Raw genomic sequence first — 19,150 nt, 5'->3', positions numbered from 1 at the left:
TTTAATAATCTATTTTTATAACTCAGATATCGTAATTATTATTTTATTCAGAACGTATTTGTCTACAAATATCTTTGCTCACCATTCTTTTCATATCTCAGAATTTCCCTGTGGTACGTCCTTTAGAACTTCCTTGAGTGAAGATCTGTTGAAGAGTAAATACAATGCGCTTTTATTTGCCTGAAAATGACTCTATTTCATCTTGCTTCTTGAAAGAGATTTTTGCCCTGTGCCTTGTTCAGTGGGCTAGGTTATGGGTCAATATCAAGCAGCCCTCAAGTCTGTGAGGCCGAAAAACCCAAAGCTTTACTTTTCGCTCCTGTGTTGTGTCCGCTGTGGCGAGCAGGAAGGGCTCTACTCAGCAGAGGTGCTTAGGGTACCCGGGCTGGAGGAGCAGCCCTCATCTTCCAAATGTTGATGGCATTTCCAGAAGTAAAGAAAATGGGGCAAGACATGCAGCAGCTCCCAATGCTTCTGCTCACAATTGACTGGTCCAGACAAGTCACATGTCCACACCTACATTCAAGAGGGCGGGAAGTGCAACCCTGTCATGTGTCCCAAAAGAGAGGAAGCTCGAATGTTTTTCTTTTTCCAGAACCACCTCAGGGATAGTCTTTTAATTTCCCATGTCCCTTTGTCTTCTCTTGCATCCAACCATTTATTATCTTCCAGATTCAGAGTTCTCAGTTATTTTTTATCATGCCAGAATATTATTTTAAATCTTGGGGCATTTTCTCTCTTTAGCAACAGGGGATTTAGTAGGTGGGCTAAAGTTTATTCACCTGTAATCAGAATCCTGTGTCATGGAAATATTGTAGGGTTAGCCTCTGATCCATTATCGGGAAAGAGGAAGTTTATACCATGATTTTACTTCACAATAATGTACTAAATGCTGATTTGAATCTTAACTGCTCACCTGCGCTTGTTCATAAAGACTGTGAAGCTGGAGTCACGCTTCCCAGATAAGTTTCATTGAAAGGTTCCATCAACGCCATCTAACTTTACCTAGAGACTTGGGCCAATTTTCATTCCTTAGATACTGGTGATAACTTTAAAATGCCGATGTAATAGCCTGGTTCATCAAAACAGATTGGTTGGTTTCACAAGCAGCATGTTTGTTTTTATCTTTCTTAATTGAATCTGATTAAAATGAAGTACCATGTCACCACTATTTTTATTTCTGAGTCTGAACTTGTTCTGGTGTTACCTGTAGCCTACCTCTAAATTCTGAAACATAGATGATATAAATCTATTATCAGATGTATTGACACTGTGCAGATATAAAAATTTTATTTGCACTAAAAGAAATCCTTTTCTTTGAAAAACATTGAAGTCTCACAAGTAACAGATATGTAGAGGATATTAATAGATTCTCTCACACCTTCTTCATGAGCTGTTTCATGGTTGAATTTTGGTCTTTTATTATTGTATATGACTTACTGTGAAGGTGTGTTTCCTGCTACAGCCTTGATGTTCGTGCTGGAAGGCTTTATAATCTCAGTGAAAATAATAGAATGAGCAGTCTGGAACTTTCCATGGTCTAGAATTTCAGCTCTTCTCCTTGCTGCTTATCCAAGAGAATTTCAAGCTTCGCTCCAATTTTGGAATACCTCTCTCTGGCAATTGTGGAGTAATAGAAAATGTAGGGGTTAGAACTCAAAAGAGCAGAGAGATGGTAAAACTCTGTTTGTGTGATCCTCAAAGGTCGCTGGGGACACGGTCATAAAAGGGATATGCTGAGTGAAGCTTAAGCCCCTCAAATATCCAACTGATTAACCCTCAGGAATAATTTTCAATTATTTACGTCTGTTTGAAACATGTTTCTTTAATTTATTCATTCCTTTAGTAGTTGATCCTATAAAACAAAAACCATTATTGATAAATTGGAATTTACTGAACAGTCTCAGTGTGCTAGGATTTGTTAAACAACACCTATCATATGGCTGTGGCTTAAAGGAAAAACGGCTAAAAATTTTAAATGATAATAAATATAAAATGTCAAAGATTGGAGCTCTATTTAATCTCTGAGGGCAAACATATTGTATACAGGATAAACTTCAGACACTGACTCCTGCCCTACAGCTCTATTTACTAAAGCAATGTAGCACCATGGTTTATGACGTGATTTAATGAATTCTAGGGACTTCCTTGATTTCCATTTATTTGTTAATATTCCTCTTCCTTCCAGCTTGAAACAAGACTTGAGTGCTAGATCTGTCAGACACCAATTTTCAAAGAATAGGGCCCTAGTATCCTAGCATCACTGCAAGGTGGTGTGCACGTGAGGGACTCCATATACCTACTTTCAGGCAAAGACTCACCTCCTTGCTCCTGGCCTGGGATCTTATGCCTTCTTCTCACTGTTCCTCTTGACGATCACACGTTCCCGCTCACACAATGGCTCTTCCACAATTCACAGGGAGACCCTCCTCATCTCATCCTCTCCTCCTTGATTTTGTTGTGTTTTGTTTGTTAGTTCATGTCTTTTATTAAGCCATACACAATTACTTGTCTTCTGGTTTATTGAAACAATAGGTAAAGCAACATTTGTCATAATAACATCTGTCAAAGTGGCTGGCCATAAAATTCCAGCACCACATTTATCTGAGGAGCACTCCCAACAAAGGAGACTAATTTTGCCATTCTCATTCACCTTGTAGTATTTCAGGCCAGCCAGCTTAAACTTCTTTTTCTTATGCTTATTCTTCTTGGGAGTGGTATAAGACTTCCTCCTTTTCTTAGTTCCACCACAGTCTCAACACAAGGTAAACAGTGGACTCCTTTGAATGCTACAGTCAGGCAAAGCATGTCCATCTCCAGTTTCTTGCCAGTAAGATCAGTCTTTGCTGATCGAGAGAGAGTCCTTCCTCATCCTGGATCTTGGCCTTTACATTTTTTATTGTATCCAATGTTTCCACCTCAAGAATGATGGGCTTCCCCTAAAGGTTTTACAAATATCTTCATCTTGGTGATGCTTCCAGCGCAGATGATGATTGGAAAGCCTCCTCTTTGATTTTTAAGGTCACAAAACAAGATTTAGTTTCAATGAATGAATTCCATAAAGAAAATAAATGGCAGAATAAATAACTTGATGAGATTATTTGCAACTGTGAAAGATTTGAGACCTGTAGATACCTTTGATGCATTAATATGTACTGGGAATTCCAGCCAAAAGTCTGGCCTGACCATGAGCCCAATGCCTAGTCTGAAGTCTCAACATTCTCCTCTCATTTCTCTTTACTGTGACAATCTGCAACAGAGGTTAGAACTAGTGTCATGGTATTAGATAGATACATATTGAAAATTCTCATGTTGTCAAAGACTGGTCTGTGACTCTGGGCAAGTGGTTTGACTTTGGCTTGCTAAATTTTGCATTTTTACAGTAGGCAATAATAGTAGGATTATTGCAAGGGTTAAATGTGATAAAGTATGTTTAACATAGTGGCTGACATAATGTAAGTCTGTGGTGATTATTAGTGGTAAAAATTCCTGTCAAATTCTCCCAAAACCATTTATCATTCTCTGTGATACTTAGTCCTCCCATAAATAACAAAAAACTTGTTTAGAAAGTAAATGTAGTTCTCCATATTTAAATGGAGTCCGACAATGTCATCGCCTGTTTCAGTTTGTTTTCAAGACATTTAGAAATATTGATACTTAAAGAAAAATACTCTAAATTTATTTCCTACTCACTGTAAGTTTAATGCATCTTTTTGGTCAATATTGCTCTTGAATACTTGAGTTTACACTTTCTATGGTTTATACTACCCATGATAAAAGCTCTAGGTTTTTGAATATCAAAAGAAAAAGGAAAAGAAAAACTGTAGAAAGTTTTATAAACTTCAACTTTCCAATTTCACTAAATGTTTGGCATATTGAAGAGGTGGATAATTTACTGTAAAATATTAAAATGTTAAACATAATGACCTGCACAAAAAGTTGGCTGAATTGTTGGAAGAGTAGCTAAGTTAATTAATTCTGGGACACATTGTAAACTCCACAGAAGCTTTTAGATAGTTCAAGTAACATGAATTAGTTTGCTATGATTAATAAGTTTCTTCTGCATATCAAAGGAATCAAGGCTGATTAGATTAGCATTTCCAAGGGTTATCCAAATTTGATAAATTTATATAAATCAACATAATAAAACTGGAAAGGAAAAGAATTGGAAATAAGCATAAGAACATATAAAAGCAAAGATTTATCATTTTTCTAGTCTATGGTGTACTTTGAAAGTAGCACCTTGTATTTCATCATTTTTATTCCAATTACAGAGAATGTTTGCATTTTATAAATCTAGCAGTAAGGTCATATTTTCTTTGAATATTATATTTTTAATCAAAATCCTGTCCTAATATCCTCAGAGATATGTTCGCATGTCTACAACAAATTTTTATGCCATAAAGTGATTGATTAGTAGAGATTTGGGCTTATATATACTTACATAAATAATCTGGAATGAAGTAAATAAAATTATTTAAAAGTGGAAGTTAGGAGAATATACATCTAGGGAGAGAATTTTTAATTACAGAGGATTACTATTTGCATACCAGTAACTTTCCAGTTTCACCAAATTTATCAAAAAAGATATTATTTGGAACTGCTGGACCAGTGAGAGAAATACAACCTTTGAACAGGGTTTGCACACTACAGCTCTAGGACAAACTGGCTTGCCACCTGGTTTTGCACATAAAGCTTTGTTGGAACACAACAATGGCCGTTCATTTTGGTCTGGCGTATGGCTGTTTTCACACTTGATGGTAGAGTTGAATGGTTGCAGCGGAGCCCATATGACCTGCAAAGCCTAAAGTATTTATCAATTGACAGCAGAAAAATTCTGCCTACCCTCATTCTAGCTCACCGGACTGCTCCTTGATCTCAGAACAGAGCTTCCGTTCTACACAATTGTGTGTTTGTTCATGGAGTTCTGTCTGCTTAAACTCTCCTCCTGAGTTCTACTTGAGAATCGCTTATTCACACGCAAGCATGAATGTCTGACAAGTGCACAGAGAACGACTGCCTCCTCCTGAGCATGGTAGTAACACCTTGACCTGGCTTCATACCAAATGTGATGTTGTGTTTACGTCTGTCTCTCTTAGAGAAGGAGGTTTGGTATTATTCACTTCTGTATCCCCTGGAAACAAGAAAAAAAATACAAAATTATGAAAGATAGATAGATAGGCCTATCTTCAGCATAAAGCCTGGAAAACAGATGGTGCTCAGTAGATTTTTGGTTAAAAATTGGAAGGGAGGAAGGAAGGAGGCTTGGAGGAAAGGAAGAAAAGAAGGAAAGAAAGAGGCAGGGAGAGAGGGAGGAAGGAAAAAACAAAAGACTTGAGGTGAATGATTGAAATAGTTTATTGACACACACTAGACAACATTGTTCTGGGAGCGTGAGCCAGAGTCCCATTATCTAGGGCAGCAGTGTTCAAGGTGGGGTGCACACAATTATGTGTTGAGGGAAATATTGAGAAATATATGTGTGTGAGAAAGACATACATATAATATCTATAGGATATAATGTATATTAATATATTAAAACATAATTCTAATATATGCCAATATGATATATGTGTTTTGTAATGAAATGTTGAATGTCTCCTGTAATTTATTGAATACGGTACTGAAGGTGAAAAACAGAATGGTTGTGTGGGTGCAGAATGGTTGTAAGAGTATCGGTTGTTCACTCTTGTGATCCTGGGGCTAGCTGGGAGCTGTGGCTTGCTCACAGCATCATGAGAGAGGATGGCACCCCATGTCGCTAGCCTAGGAAAAGATCTAAAGTCAGAATTCGAAGCACAGTTTCTACTGAATGAAGATTGCTTTCCAACCATCCAAAAGTCAAAAAATCATAAGTCAAACCATGGTAAGTTGGGACCGTCTGTGTATAGGTACACACACAAAATAAACCCCCCAAATTTTAAAAATCAATATGTAGACAAAGAGAAAGAATTTATCTCTATTGTTGAATAAACTTCTAGAATGCAAGACTACATCTGGTATATTATCAACACGTTTAGTTATTATTACAACTTTAGTTTAACGTGTCGTGGTAGTTGAATGTTACAAGATTGGTGCTCTATTGCAGGAACAATAATTGAAGCCTGCTCAGATGCTGCATTCTCCTGCCGCCACAGTGCTGCCAATTTCCTATACTGAACAAACTTCTACTTTTAACTAAAGTTGAGTAGTACAACAAACTTACAAGCTATTTTTTATATCTAGTTCTGCTGATGGTTATTTTTCTTCCAACTTTTCGGCTTCAGTTTTATTCTACTAGTAACTAAGTCGGGTAAAGAGAAAACACCGAACGTGAAGAAGTACTCCTCGTGGGGACATGATTTCATTGAAGCGAACCCACAAAGTGAATCTTCAGGACTTCTTGAAGGAGCTGCTGTCTAAATATTTCATAAATGGGCATAAGATAATTGACATAATTTCTGTCTCCTATCTTTTACTTCTAATGTTTTTGCATGGGCCTGATTTGAAGAATCACTTGAGAAAAATTTGCTTATAAAACTTGGATCTATAAATGTGTCAAACAAGCAATGTAATTGATTTAGTTGGTGGGAATTGATTTCCTCATTTTCTCCATTACTTTCTTTTCTTTTTGGTTTGTTTAGATCAGAGGAGGCTAATTATGGATGGTGTTATAATATGATTTTGGAGTTGTTCTTCCTCATGAAATTTACAGATGACAAAGTGCCACATGGACAACTGACTTTTCATTCATTTTCACACGAAATGATAAATTCCCAAATAAGGGTTTTTAATGAAAAATTCGTGGCCTGAATTTAATTTGCTAACTAAACAGTAATTATCGTTCTTAAAAATAATTTTATTTCCTGTTATCAATGTTAGGACTGAAGGCAATTCTATAAAGAGTAGAATATCATATAACCTGTCTATTATTATACTTTGTAACATTTTTAAAATTCAAAAACATTTGTTGGCTCAAAAGAGACATAGTAATTTTACTAAATTTTATATACTAATATGCTCTTTTTAATATACGAATGAATTACTCGATTTCCCTGTATCGTTGTTTATTCAAAAATCTTCAATCATTGTTTTCCGTTGGAAAATTGCAGCTTTGACTACAATAAAAAATATTGTAAAGTATCACTCCTCAATAACATAGATGTAAAGAATATACATATATATAATCTTTGAGATATTTTAATGTAGGAGATTTTTCATTCTAAGTTACATCTAAATTGTCTGTTTAAATTATCGTGTGTTTATTTTTAAACTTGGACGCAATATAAATCACTCTTTTGGTTGTACAATTCTGAGTTTTAGAAATGCATAGAGTCACGTAAACACCACCACAGTCCAGATGCATAACTATTCCATTACCCCCGCATTTTCCTGGTACCTTCTTCCCTTTGTAGTCAATCTTTCCCCTCACTTCTAAGAGCTGTCGACCACTGATACTTTCCACTCATATAATTTTGTTTTTCCAGAATGGCACATAAATGCAATCATATATTATGCAGCCTTCTGATTTTGGCTTCTTTCACTTAGCGTCATTCTGTGGGAATCATCCGTGTCGCTGTGCAGATCAGCAGTTTGCTCCTTCGCATCGCTAAGTGGTGGTCCATGTATGAATGCGCTGCATCTGTTCATCTGTTCACAGGCGAAGGATAATCAGTTGTTTCCAGTTCTTGGAGATTAAGAACAGAGTTGCTATAAATATTTACACATAGATTTTTGTGCACACATTCTCCACTAGCCTCTGATTTGTCTTTTCTGTTTCTTAACAGTGTTTGTCATGGAGCAAATTTTAAAAATTTTGATGTGAAAACCAATTGGTCATTTGTCTTTTATGAATTGCACTTTTGGTGTTGTACCTAAGGAATCTTCGGCTATTCCAGTGACACAAATATGTTCTCATATGTTTCTTCTGTCGTTTTATATTTTATATAAATTTCTGTAGTTCTACATTTTATATTTAGCTTTAGGATCTATTTTGAGCTGATTTTTGTTGTTTAGATTGCCTTCACATCTGTATCAAAAATCAGTTAAACACAGGCATGGAAGTATTTGTGCATTCTCTCTTCTGTTCCGTTGTCCCGTACGCTGGATACAACCGGCTGTTGTAGGCTTTGAAAATGGAGGAAGAGGCCTTGGGTCAAGGGATGCAGATGCCGCTAGAAGCTGGAAAAGGCAAGGAAATGATTTCTAAACGATTTCTTTCCTGGAGCCTGCAGAAAGGACACAGTCCCGCTAACACCTTGATTTTAGACCAGTGAGACCCATACCAGACTTCTAACCTACAAAACTAGAGGATCACAAATTTGCGTTGTTTTAAGCCCCTAAGTTTGAGGTAAGTATACTAGCAAGGGAAAACTAATACAATGGTGAATTACATGATATGATTTTTGATGGCTGGACTAGACTTGAATTTTAAGGATGACTCCATCCTTAGATGCTTCTGGTGTATTAATTATTCTTATATATGGAGAGATTCAATTTACTAGATTTTTTGGTCTATATTCATAATGGATATTAGACTGTAATTTTGTTTTCTTCTGAAGTCTTCACATGGTTTTGTCATCTGAAAAATGGTGGCCTCATAAAATGAGAAGTAAATGCTTCTCTCCTCTTGCATATTCAGGAGAAGATTGTGTACAATTCATATTATTTCTTAATTAAATATTTGGTAGAAATCATACAGCTCATAGTTTTATTTGTAGAATGTTGTGTTAGCTACATATACAGTTTCTTTAATGGATAAAGGTTTATTCAGGTTATTTTTCTTCTTGAGGGAATTTTGGTGGTTTGTGTCTTTAAAGGAATTGGTCTATTTTAGCTAAATTGTCTAATTTATGGGAGTAGAATTGTTCATAGGTTTCTCTAATTATCTTATTAGCATATGTAGTGTCTGTAGTCATATCCTCGCTTCCATTTCTGATATTGTTAATTTGTGTCTTCTTTCCTTTTTTTTTCCCCTGGTGAGTCTTGCTTGAAGCTTAGCAATTTTCTTTATCTTTTCAAAAAACTAGCTTTTAATTTGAATTATTTTTCTATTTTTTATTATTTTTAATTTCCTTGATTAATCTTTTTATTATTTCTTCTGCTTCATTTGGCTTCAATTTACTGTTTTGTTTTCCAGCTTATTAAGATAGAAGCACAGACTTTTATTTTGAAAACTTTCTTCTTGTCTAATGTAAGCATTTTAGTGCTACAAATTTTCCTCTAAGCACTTCTTTGGCTGAACTCCACAAATTTTGGTATGATATATTTTCATTTTCATTCAGTTCATGTATTTCCTGATTTACCTTCAGGCTTCCCTTTTAACTTTTATTTTATGTGGAAGTATATTGTTTAATTTCCAAATATTTGGAGATTTTCCAAATATCTTTCTGTTATTGACTTCTATTTTAATTCCCTTGTGTAGGAGACTATATTTATATATTTTAATTCCTTTAAATTTGAAGGTTTGCTTTATACCCCAAATTTAGTCTATTTTGGTTAATGTTTTATGTACACTTGAAAAAAACATATATTCTGCTGTTGTTGGGTGGAGAGTGAATAAATACCAATTATGTAAATTTGGTTAAAACTGTTGATCAGTTCCTCTATATCCTTTTGAATTTTCTGTTTGCTGATTCTGTTGGTTATGGAAAGAGAAATATTAAAATCTTAAAGTATAATTGTGGATTTCTCTATTTTTCCATTCAGTATTATCAGTTTTTGCTCATGTTTTCTGAAGTTCTGTTGTTATGTTTTGGAATGGGATGGTAAATTATGTTCAAATAATCTAAAATAAAGCAGAAAAAAGTTACCAGAAGAATAAAAAGCAAATCAGGTGAAGAGAAAACAAAAAAATGGTAGACAAGTCCAACCCTAAGTAATTAATGCAACCAATAGTTGCATTAAATATAAATGTTCAAAACAGTCTAAACAAAAGACAGAAATTGTTAAAATAATTGGATAAACAGAAGCACAAACAAGATTTAACTATATGTTGTCCAAATGTTCAAATCCATTTGAAATATGATACAGGTTAAATGTAAATAGACAGAAACAATGTACCGCACAAATACTACTTGATAAACAAACAAAAAAATTGGAGTGGAGATATTATATAGCAGAAAAAGCAGACTTCAAACAAGGAAAATCATCAAGGATAAAAAGAAAAATCATAGGGGCTGGCCCCGTGGCAGAGTGATTAAGTTCATGCCCTCTGCTTCAGCGGCCCAGGGTTTCACAGGTTCGCATCCTGGGTGCCAACATGGCACTGCTCATCAGGCCATGGTGAGGCAGCATCCCACATGGCACAACTAGAAGGACCCACAACTAAAACATACAACTATATACTGGGGGAATCTGGGGAGTAAAAAAGCAGAAAAAAGAAAAGATTGGCAACAGTTGTTAGCTCAGGTGCCAATCTTTAAAAAGAAGAAAAAAAAAGAAAAACCACATATTCATAATAAGATCAACAGAATCAACTCACCAAGAAGGTATAACAATCCATAAAATGGACTATTGAATACACATATTCCTGCAAGAAAGTTCAAATTGCTGGTGACAGTAATAAAGCAAGACAGAAGAAAAAGAGAGAATAGAAAAGAGAGAAAGCTGACCATTCTCATATATATATTATGAAATTTTCATGAGGCACACTATGAGGTATAATCTACTCATATATGAAAGAAATTAGCAAAAATACATAGTTATTAAGAAGTTTATTGAAATGTGATTCTCTTTAACAATGAAGTTCAATGTGGGTCAACATTGTACAGTAAGTTCAGACTTCAAAATCCTCTTCTGTTTGAAAAACATGGAAATTAGAGATAAAATATAAAAAGACAGAAAAAGGCAGAAAGATAGAAGTCATAGCTCAGAGTAAATACAAAATAAACTTCTCTGGATCAAAAGTTGAACACATCAGACAAACACTATCCAATTAAAAAAATTAAAATGGATACATTAAAATTAGATACTGTGCACTTTAAAGGAAAAATAAGTGATACCAGAGATTTAGAGGATCAATATTTAGTAATAATAGACTTTAGCTGAAAAAATTTGATCAACTGTCAGTCTTGTATATCAGAAACGTGGGCATGGCATGGCTGGATCACTAAAATGTTTACAGAATCCAGAAAGTTTGTGCACCTTAAAATAGTCTCAAAATAAATGAATGAAAAGCAGCAGAGTTGAAAGACTGACAAGTCTCAATAATAGCAAAGCATATGAAATATATTTTTAATTATTAAACTGTCAGGAATAGAAAATATTTGTATAGTTATAGAAGATTTGAAAAACGTAATTAATAATTTTAATGTATGTCCTCTTCAGATTTCTTCCGACTCATGTACCCACTCTGTACAAGCCCTGGAACTTTAAATATGATGGGATGCTGCTCCTGTGACTATGATGTTATACGGCACAACTGACTTTAACAAAGAGAAGTGGGACGGAGTGAATCTCATAAGCTCTTGAGTCAAAGTGTAAGGTAGAAACAGAGGAAGTCGGAGAGTCAACATGAGAGGGATTCAACACAAGAGATTGTCTGTTGCTGGCTTTGAATATGGGGGAGGGAGGCACATGGCAAGGCATGTGGGTGTCCTCTAGGTGCAGACAGTGGCCTTTGGCTGACAGCCAGTGACAGGAACCCCAGTCCTATAACTGAGGGAACTGAATGTGGCCAAGAATCTGCAGGAGATCTGGAGCAGATTGTGTCTCAGAGCCTCCAGAAAGGAACAGCCCAGCCGACTTCCTGATTTCAGTCTGGTAAGGCTCTGAGCACAGGATCCGGCCACACCAGGCCCAGATTTCTGGTCCACTCTAAGTCACTAAGTGTGTGGTATTGTGTCACGCAGCAATGAAAACTAGTAACAGATATTGATAGCAGTACATTTGCCAAAAGTCGTGTAAGACTTTTATAGAGAAAAATGGTGAAATTGAATGTCATCAAGATAAGAATTTTTACCAAAATTATACAAAGTACAATGATATTCCAATGGAAACATTAGCATATTATTTTCGGTGCTTGAAAATAACATTCTAATATTTATGTGGGAGGTCAAAGTATGAAGACTAACCAAGCTGATTTTAAAATGAAAAGGGACAATTTCCTTTCATTCTGTTGGTGAGAGAATAAATTGACAAACATGTCTAGAAATTCTAAATCTGAACATTTAGCATAAGAAAAAGACTAAGTGTGCAAATACACCATCCCACCACCACACACACACACACACCAATGCATAAAACTATTCCTTACAGATTTTTAAGACAATTTATATATATACATTTACATTTATTTCTATAAATTATTTATAATTTATATTTCTGTATATATTTATAATTATACATATTTAATTATATTTATATATGTGCATATATGTATAGATAAAACATCTTTTCCCGGTAGACTTATTAAAGGAGTTGTATAGCACTCCCACAAAAAGAGGTAGCATCAGCCGTTACTGACCTGGAATAATAGCCAAAGTATATTTTATGTGAAATAAGTGAAAATCTTATGTACCTTGGAATACAAAAGCAGATTTTTTTCCCAATAAGATGAGAAAATTTTATCTGTCAGTATTCCTCTGTGGGGGAGCTTAACAAATGTTTGAGAAAAAAATGATTTGCAGCGGTGTGGAGTCACTAGAGCCATACTCGTGCGTCAGAGGCTGTTCTTCTGAAGAAAGCAGATATTATTAAATCACAGGCATTTAGTTCACAAGAAGGGTTTGCACATTTAAATTATGGGCTATCAGCTAAGGAAGAACCAAATTGTTTTGCATAACAAAATGGCGAGATGTCTGAGCAATACCTGGGAGGAAGAGGCTGGGTGTTGATGAAGGAAAGACAGAGAAAAAAATGTAGGTAGTTGCGTGATTGAGGCTGATATAGTACCTGAGGGAGAAAATAAATTGTAATGGAGATTTTTATGTTTTTTATCGTGGGATGTGCAATATAACAATCTCATTCATCTCCCCAGTGACATCTGCAATAAGTTCTGCGTAGCTCACCACTAATACTTTTGCTGTGAAGAGTTTATGTTGGAGGAGCACGAAATGAAAGAATGTGCTGAACTACGTATCCAGGACAGACAGTAACTGAGACTCTGAAGCCAGAGGAGAGAAACGGAGACGATCAATGTGTTTATTACCTGTGTGTGGAAATGTACAGCAGAGCTAAGAAACACACAAAAATACTAAGGGTGGTTGGTTTGTTGATTTCAGTTTCTTCTTTTTACATTATGTATAGTCTGATTTTTAAAACTAAATTGTGCCTATGGTTAGAAAATATATTATTTTCATGAAAACATCTGTGCTAATTTAGTGGGATGTTTTCTACTCATTTAGACTTTAATCAATACCAATCGGGTGTGGGGACCTGAAATTGGCCACCCCAAGATATGTCTCTTTGGCATCAGGATTATTTGAGGCTCATTGCTTTTGATAAACTGGGACAGGCAAGGAGGCTCTGAGGAATGGAACCTGCCCTTTGTTAGGACACGTTTACATTTGTAAGGTTTAAATCTCTATCTGTAAAAGGTGCCTCCCTCTCTGTACCAGGAAGAAGAAAGGCGATGACCTACTCTCCAAAAACTCTTAATCAATACCAAAGGCAAGGACTTAAAATCTGCATTTTATTGTGCTAGTCTGGTAACCTCCTGTAACTGACTTCCCTCCCCCTCCCAACGTTGGCATCTCCTTAAAGATTAAGCATCTTTCTTTAGGCTGGGAACCGATTGCGGCGCTCATCTGTGACACCCCCCAGCCCGAGGCAACACACCTGCCACCCTGCGGCGCTCACTGAGACAGCAGACCTATCTGCCATTTCCATCAAGCGCTGTGCTGACAGAGCAGCCTCGTGACTATTGTAAAAGGGACTTTTCAATCACATGTGAAACACCCCGTTTGGGGGCTATATAACCACTATGTGCACCCCACTTCTTCGGTGCCCTTTCTTCCTTCGGGAAGAAAGGCCCCGGGCCATGGTTCCTCATAAAGCTTTGTTTAATTTTCTCTTGCTATTCTGTCTCATGTGAATTTAATTCGTTCTCCAGCTAGATGAACCCCCATTTGGGGAGAGGAAATGTCCTCCTCCCCTACACGGGCAAGGATAATATGCTGGCACTATATATTTCTTGACTTCTAAAGTTTTACTTTACTCAAAGACTCCCCACCTGCTTGGCCAAGACTTTCTGACGCCTGTGCAGGAACATAAGGCTCTCCTTGCACAATCCTCTGTCCTTGCTCTTCTTCTTGCCCAGGTGTCAGCCCTGCATCACAATACGATGTGAAGAAAGGTCTTCTGCAGGATCTCCCCACCTTTTCCTGTTCCCTCCCTCTATGTCCAGCAGGGAGATTTGCCCCACTGAATCGCTACTACATCTTATCCTGTCTGGGTGTCTGCATCTCAAAGATCCCAAATGGCACATGTGGTGACATGGAGAGTGGCTTTTACGAGTCTGACCCTTCTACTCGCACCTGGCCGGCATCACTGGTAGTGACAGTCAAGTCGTGAAACATCGTTCGGTAATTCGCTCCTGGCTGATACTCAAGCCGGAAAACACTACATAAAGATCCTCAAGTGAGAAGCATCTTGACTGCAACCAAAAGTAGCCTAGAACTCAGAGTGTTTGCCCACAGCTTTTGCTTTGCTTGTTGGATTCTCTGTTTCATACGTGGCGCCCCTAATTAGTGTCTCACTGACTCTCTCGGAACTTCAGCACCAATTGCCCTGGAATAAGCATGCCTCTATCTTTAGGTTGCCTCATAGGGTCTCCCATTAAAATTTTGAATAAAGCGTGTGACCAAACATATTAATAAAACATCCTGGGGCCGGCCCCATGGCCAAGTGATTAAGTTCGCATACTTAGCCTCCGTGGTCCAGGGTTCCGCTGGTTCGGATCCTGGGTGTGGACATGACACCGCTCATCAGGCCATGCTGAAATGGAGTTCTGTGTAGCACAACCAGAAGGACCTACAACTAAAATATACAACTACGTACTGGGGGGCTTTGGGGAGAAGAAGAAGAAGAAAAGAAAACAGGGAACAGATGTTAGCTCAGGTGCCAAGCTTTAAAACAAAACAAAACAAAAACATCCTATATACCCTGCTAATTTGGTGACTATCTGTCCAAGATTTTCTTGTAACGGAAAACAAATACCTAGTTTTATTTATATAGTCCTAACAATGAATGTCAGTCTCAAACAATATGTATCCATAGAAAATGCTGGAAGAAAGAGGTAAAAATATCAGTAATTATTGTGCTTGGCAGGTAAGTTGATTTATAATTTTTTTAAAATATTGCATATATTTTATGTATTTGGAGTATTTATCAGCCAGAGACCAGTTGAGAGAGAGAACACACAAGTTTTTAAACAGAAACCTTTAATATAAAGAATTATTGACCTGATATTTCAGAATCGGAATGGCAAAAGGAAAGCACAAGGCATGACAGACGAGCAACTGCGCAAAGCAGCTAATACCCTTAGAGCTTGGGGAACAAAGAAAAGAGATTGTAATTATTAAAGTGTAGATGCTTGGGGAGAGCCCTTGGAATAGAGAGCAGAGCTCTGGGGAGGAGATGCTGCACACTTGGGAAAGTACTTCTGAAGCGCAGAAGGGCCAAAGAGCTGCAACCCTGACTTTGGGTCATGGAGTCATTGCTGGTATGTCTTTAGGGTGTGAAGAAATGGGAAGCAGCAACCCTTTACCCTTCCCCACACCATGCAGTCTCCCTCAGAGGCTCCCTATAGGCTGCACCAAGGATGGAGTGAGGTGCTTAAGGAGAAATGTGTTTGTCTGAGCCCGACTCTGAATCACGAAGTAGGAAAGCATGAGTTTGAAGCTTCTCCTTGGCAGAGCATATATCACTTTAACTGAAAAAAAAGAAAGCCACACATACACTTTATTAACGGCAACTGACCCTCTAAGTCTTGGATGGGAGTCTGCAGACAGTAAACGATCATTGGAAGAAGTTCCAGGGTTAGTTGGCCACTAATAAGCAAATTGGAATAAGCCAAATGGGAAGTGAAATCTCCTAACACAAGGCCTGACTTGCTAAGAAAATACTCAATACACCTTCATGGAGTAGGAAATCTTGGGAAATCGTTGTGAGGTAAAAATTTTGAAGATTTGGCTTCTAGAAGTTGAGAAAGGGAAAATAGAATTTGGTAACAGCTTTTACATTTTCAGGGCTCAGCTATTTTCTATTTAAAACAGACGTGGTTTGGTCTTTGGGTAAATGTGTTCATGATTCGACCCATGAATGAATGAATACGCAAATGCATATGGTCATGATCATTGGATCTGGACAGTTGTATCCATCAGGGTCCAGGAAGGAATCAGAATCACCCAGGATTGTTTAAATGAATAGACTTTATTGAAGGAACCATTCAGGGTTATAGACATAAATACGGGCGCAAGGACAGGATCTGAGAACCCAGAGACTAGCTCCTGCAGAAAACAGTTGCCGTCCGCTGGGGATGAAGGAATAAGGGGCTGATACTACATTGACTGGATCCAGAGAAGAATGCTTCCTGGAGAGCTACCTTTGTGGACGAGCCGTGCGATTGTCAGAGACGCAGCACGACAGCCAGAAGGAGCAAGGAGGACACACGCCAGACTCTCTTCCAGCCCCAGAATGCTCTGCCAATCCTCTGTGGGCTGACTCTAACCAGTGGCCATTCATTGAGGCAGCCTGGATATGCAGATAGCAGTAGCCTTACACATAAAGATCAAGGCAAGCACGAATGGAAAATTAATTTAGAGCGATTATAATCGGCAAGGCAGTCCTAACTGTTTTCTAGTCAGCCAATGTTGTAGCCTAACTTGTGAATGAGTCGCTTTCTCTAAACAGGTTGTGCCTCGTGTACAGGATAAGAGATGGTGTGGTTGACTGGGTGTGTTTATGCTCTCCTGCCAACAGCTAGGATTTCTAAAAGGTGTGTATATATATATATGTATTTTAAAAGAGGAATGTCTTATGTATTACCTATTATAAAGTTATCTATCCATTTTCACTGAATTGCAAAGTGCCTATCATGAGTTTTAGGCATTGTCTGTGAAAACAAACCACCACCTCCCACAATGGGGGCCCTCAAATAGTATCTTTGGCGAAGCTGCCAACAGTGTTGCTTAATTGCCAAACAATAAACAGGACAAATTGTGGCAAATACAAGCAAAAGAAATGGAAACAAAAGACTAATACAATATATTTCTTGCACTTCTTACTGAATACTACTTTTAAAAAATTGTTTGAGAGACACTTATTACAGTTAGGTTGCCTCAGTTTGAGATCTTTTTAAGAGAAGCTTTTATTTAGCAGTTGCAACTTCGATAAGTCTTAGTGCCGTTTATTAAATATTTCCAAATCTCTGCCTTCTAGGAACAGGTGAGGATGGCAATTTCCTTGTGCTTTACTTTGGCCAATAAAATGTGAGTGGTGGGGACGCATCCATTATTGGTGGGGCTTGAGGAACCACTGCACTGTTGAGTTGCTTCTCTCTTTCCTGCGACCACAGCTACCAGCAGTTCTCCAAAGACTGTCCGCTGTGTCAGCTCAGGTCCTCACTGAGAATGATGCAGAGCAGAGCCCCCAGTAAATCAAAGTGGACATGTTGTTTTAAGCCACTGTGATTGGAGTTTGTCTCAATGCAGTGTAACTCAGACTGTGCTGTCTGATATAGAAAGTGTTCCAAACAAAAGCAATCTATACTTAGAAAGCCTGGAACTAACTAAGGATGCAGTCGGCAATGATACTGGACCTTAAGCCAAGCTCTTTATGAGAGTGGCTTCATGATTTGAGAAAATTGCCTGCACCTCCAATCCTTCCCTTTGCTACACAACGTTTCACAGAATCAAAAGCTGAGGCACGAGAGACTGTTTGCTGGTAACAGAAGTGATTTGTGTCTGCAGTCCTCTGTTGGTACATGGAGCACCAGGAGTACACTGCATCCTGCACTGAACTCCATGTGCAGCTCCATCGTTGACAAGTGAGCAACGGTTCCAGGTTTTAGGGTGATGCAAACGCTCAATTTGGTAAAAGTCAAATGTAGGAGAAGGGAGGAAAGTTTTTGACTTCTTGTAATGTAAATGCTATTTGAAACCTTTAAACTTAGCTTGAAGACATCTACGTGTACCCAATTTTAGATTGCTAAAGTCTTTGTTGAGAAAGAGGAAGACAAAATACAAGTGATGACCCTTCTGAATGACAGAAGGAATTCCTCTGAAGTAAGGAATGAAAATGACATACCGATATCTCTTTCACTTTACTTCTTTAATAGAACTCCCAAGTTTTACCTAGAGCTGGCTGCCCAGCTAGAGACTATCACTTTCTAATCTGTGACTAGGTCTGGCCATTTGATTGCACATTGGTCAATGAATTTCAATTGGAACAGTATATAAAACATCAGAGTTCTGTCTTTAAAGAAATGAATATGGGCTAACGTGGTCTTTTATGTATTCTTGTTGGTTTAGATGCAAAATGAAAGAACAAAACATAACAAAATATGATGGGAGTTGAGCTGGAATATCCAGCTAAGATCTAGAAATGCAGCAAAATAAGCTTCTATGTAGTTTATGTCAATGTAATTTGGAGTGTCTGTCTCTCTCTTTTTGTTATTGCTGCTTAGAGTTTGCTTATATTAGACTAATTCCAATAAACACTATAAGAAAGCCAGTTCATGCCTATTTTTTTGCTGTGGCCACTGTTGGCTTTATTATTGTCATTAAACTTCAGGCACAGAGGATTGAGTTAATCATTCTCCGCAGCTCATTGTCTTCTGTCATCACCAATCTGCTTATTTTATTTACTGCCTTGCTATTTGTGTTATCTGAGACTATTTATTTTACTTCTCTGTGCACCAGTATTCTCATTTGTAAAATGAAGATAATAATAGTTTCAATCTCTTAGGGTTGTTCTGAGGATTAAAAAAGTTAATTTGTGCAAAGCACTATATCCAGCATATAGTAATTGCTGACTATCATTTTTATTAGTTATTATTATTTATTTCTTTATATGCTCATTTCCAAAGCCCATTTCCTCTGCTCCCATAGGCAATCTTTCTAATATGTTAATGCATATACTTTTGTTCATATCTATTCTTGCAAAGTCTGCATTAATACGCATTATTTTTAGTTTATGTAAATGCCATTGCTCTCTTTATAACAACAGT

General features: G+C 37.3%; 1 pseudogene; it reads right to left on the bottom strand.

Moving 5' to 3' along the window:
* Positions 1 to 2,504: 2,504 nt before the first annotated feature.
* On the bottom strand, positions 2,505 to 14,498 carry LOC100629725 (ubiquitin-ribosomal protein eS31 fusion protein-like; annotated as a pseudogene).
* Between the last annotated feature and the right edge of the window lie 4,652 nt (positions 14,499 to 19,150).

This window comes from Equus caballus, chromosome 15 (assembly GCF_041296265.1).
Source record: "Equus caballus isolate H_3958 breed thoroughbred chromosome 15, TB-T2T, whole genome shotgun sequence".
Lineage (NCBI taxonomy): Eukaryota > Metazoa > Chordata > Mammalia > Perissodactyla > Equidae > Equus > Equus caballus.
Note: the sequence above shows the minus strand (reverse complement) of the source record. Positions and strands in the feature narration are given on the sequence as shown.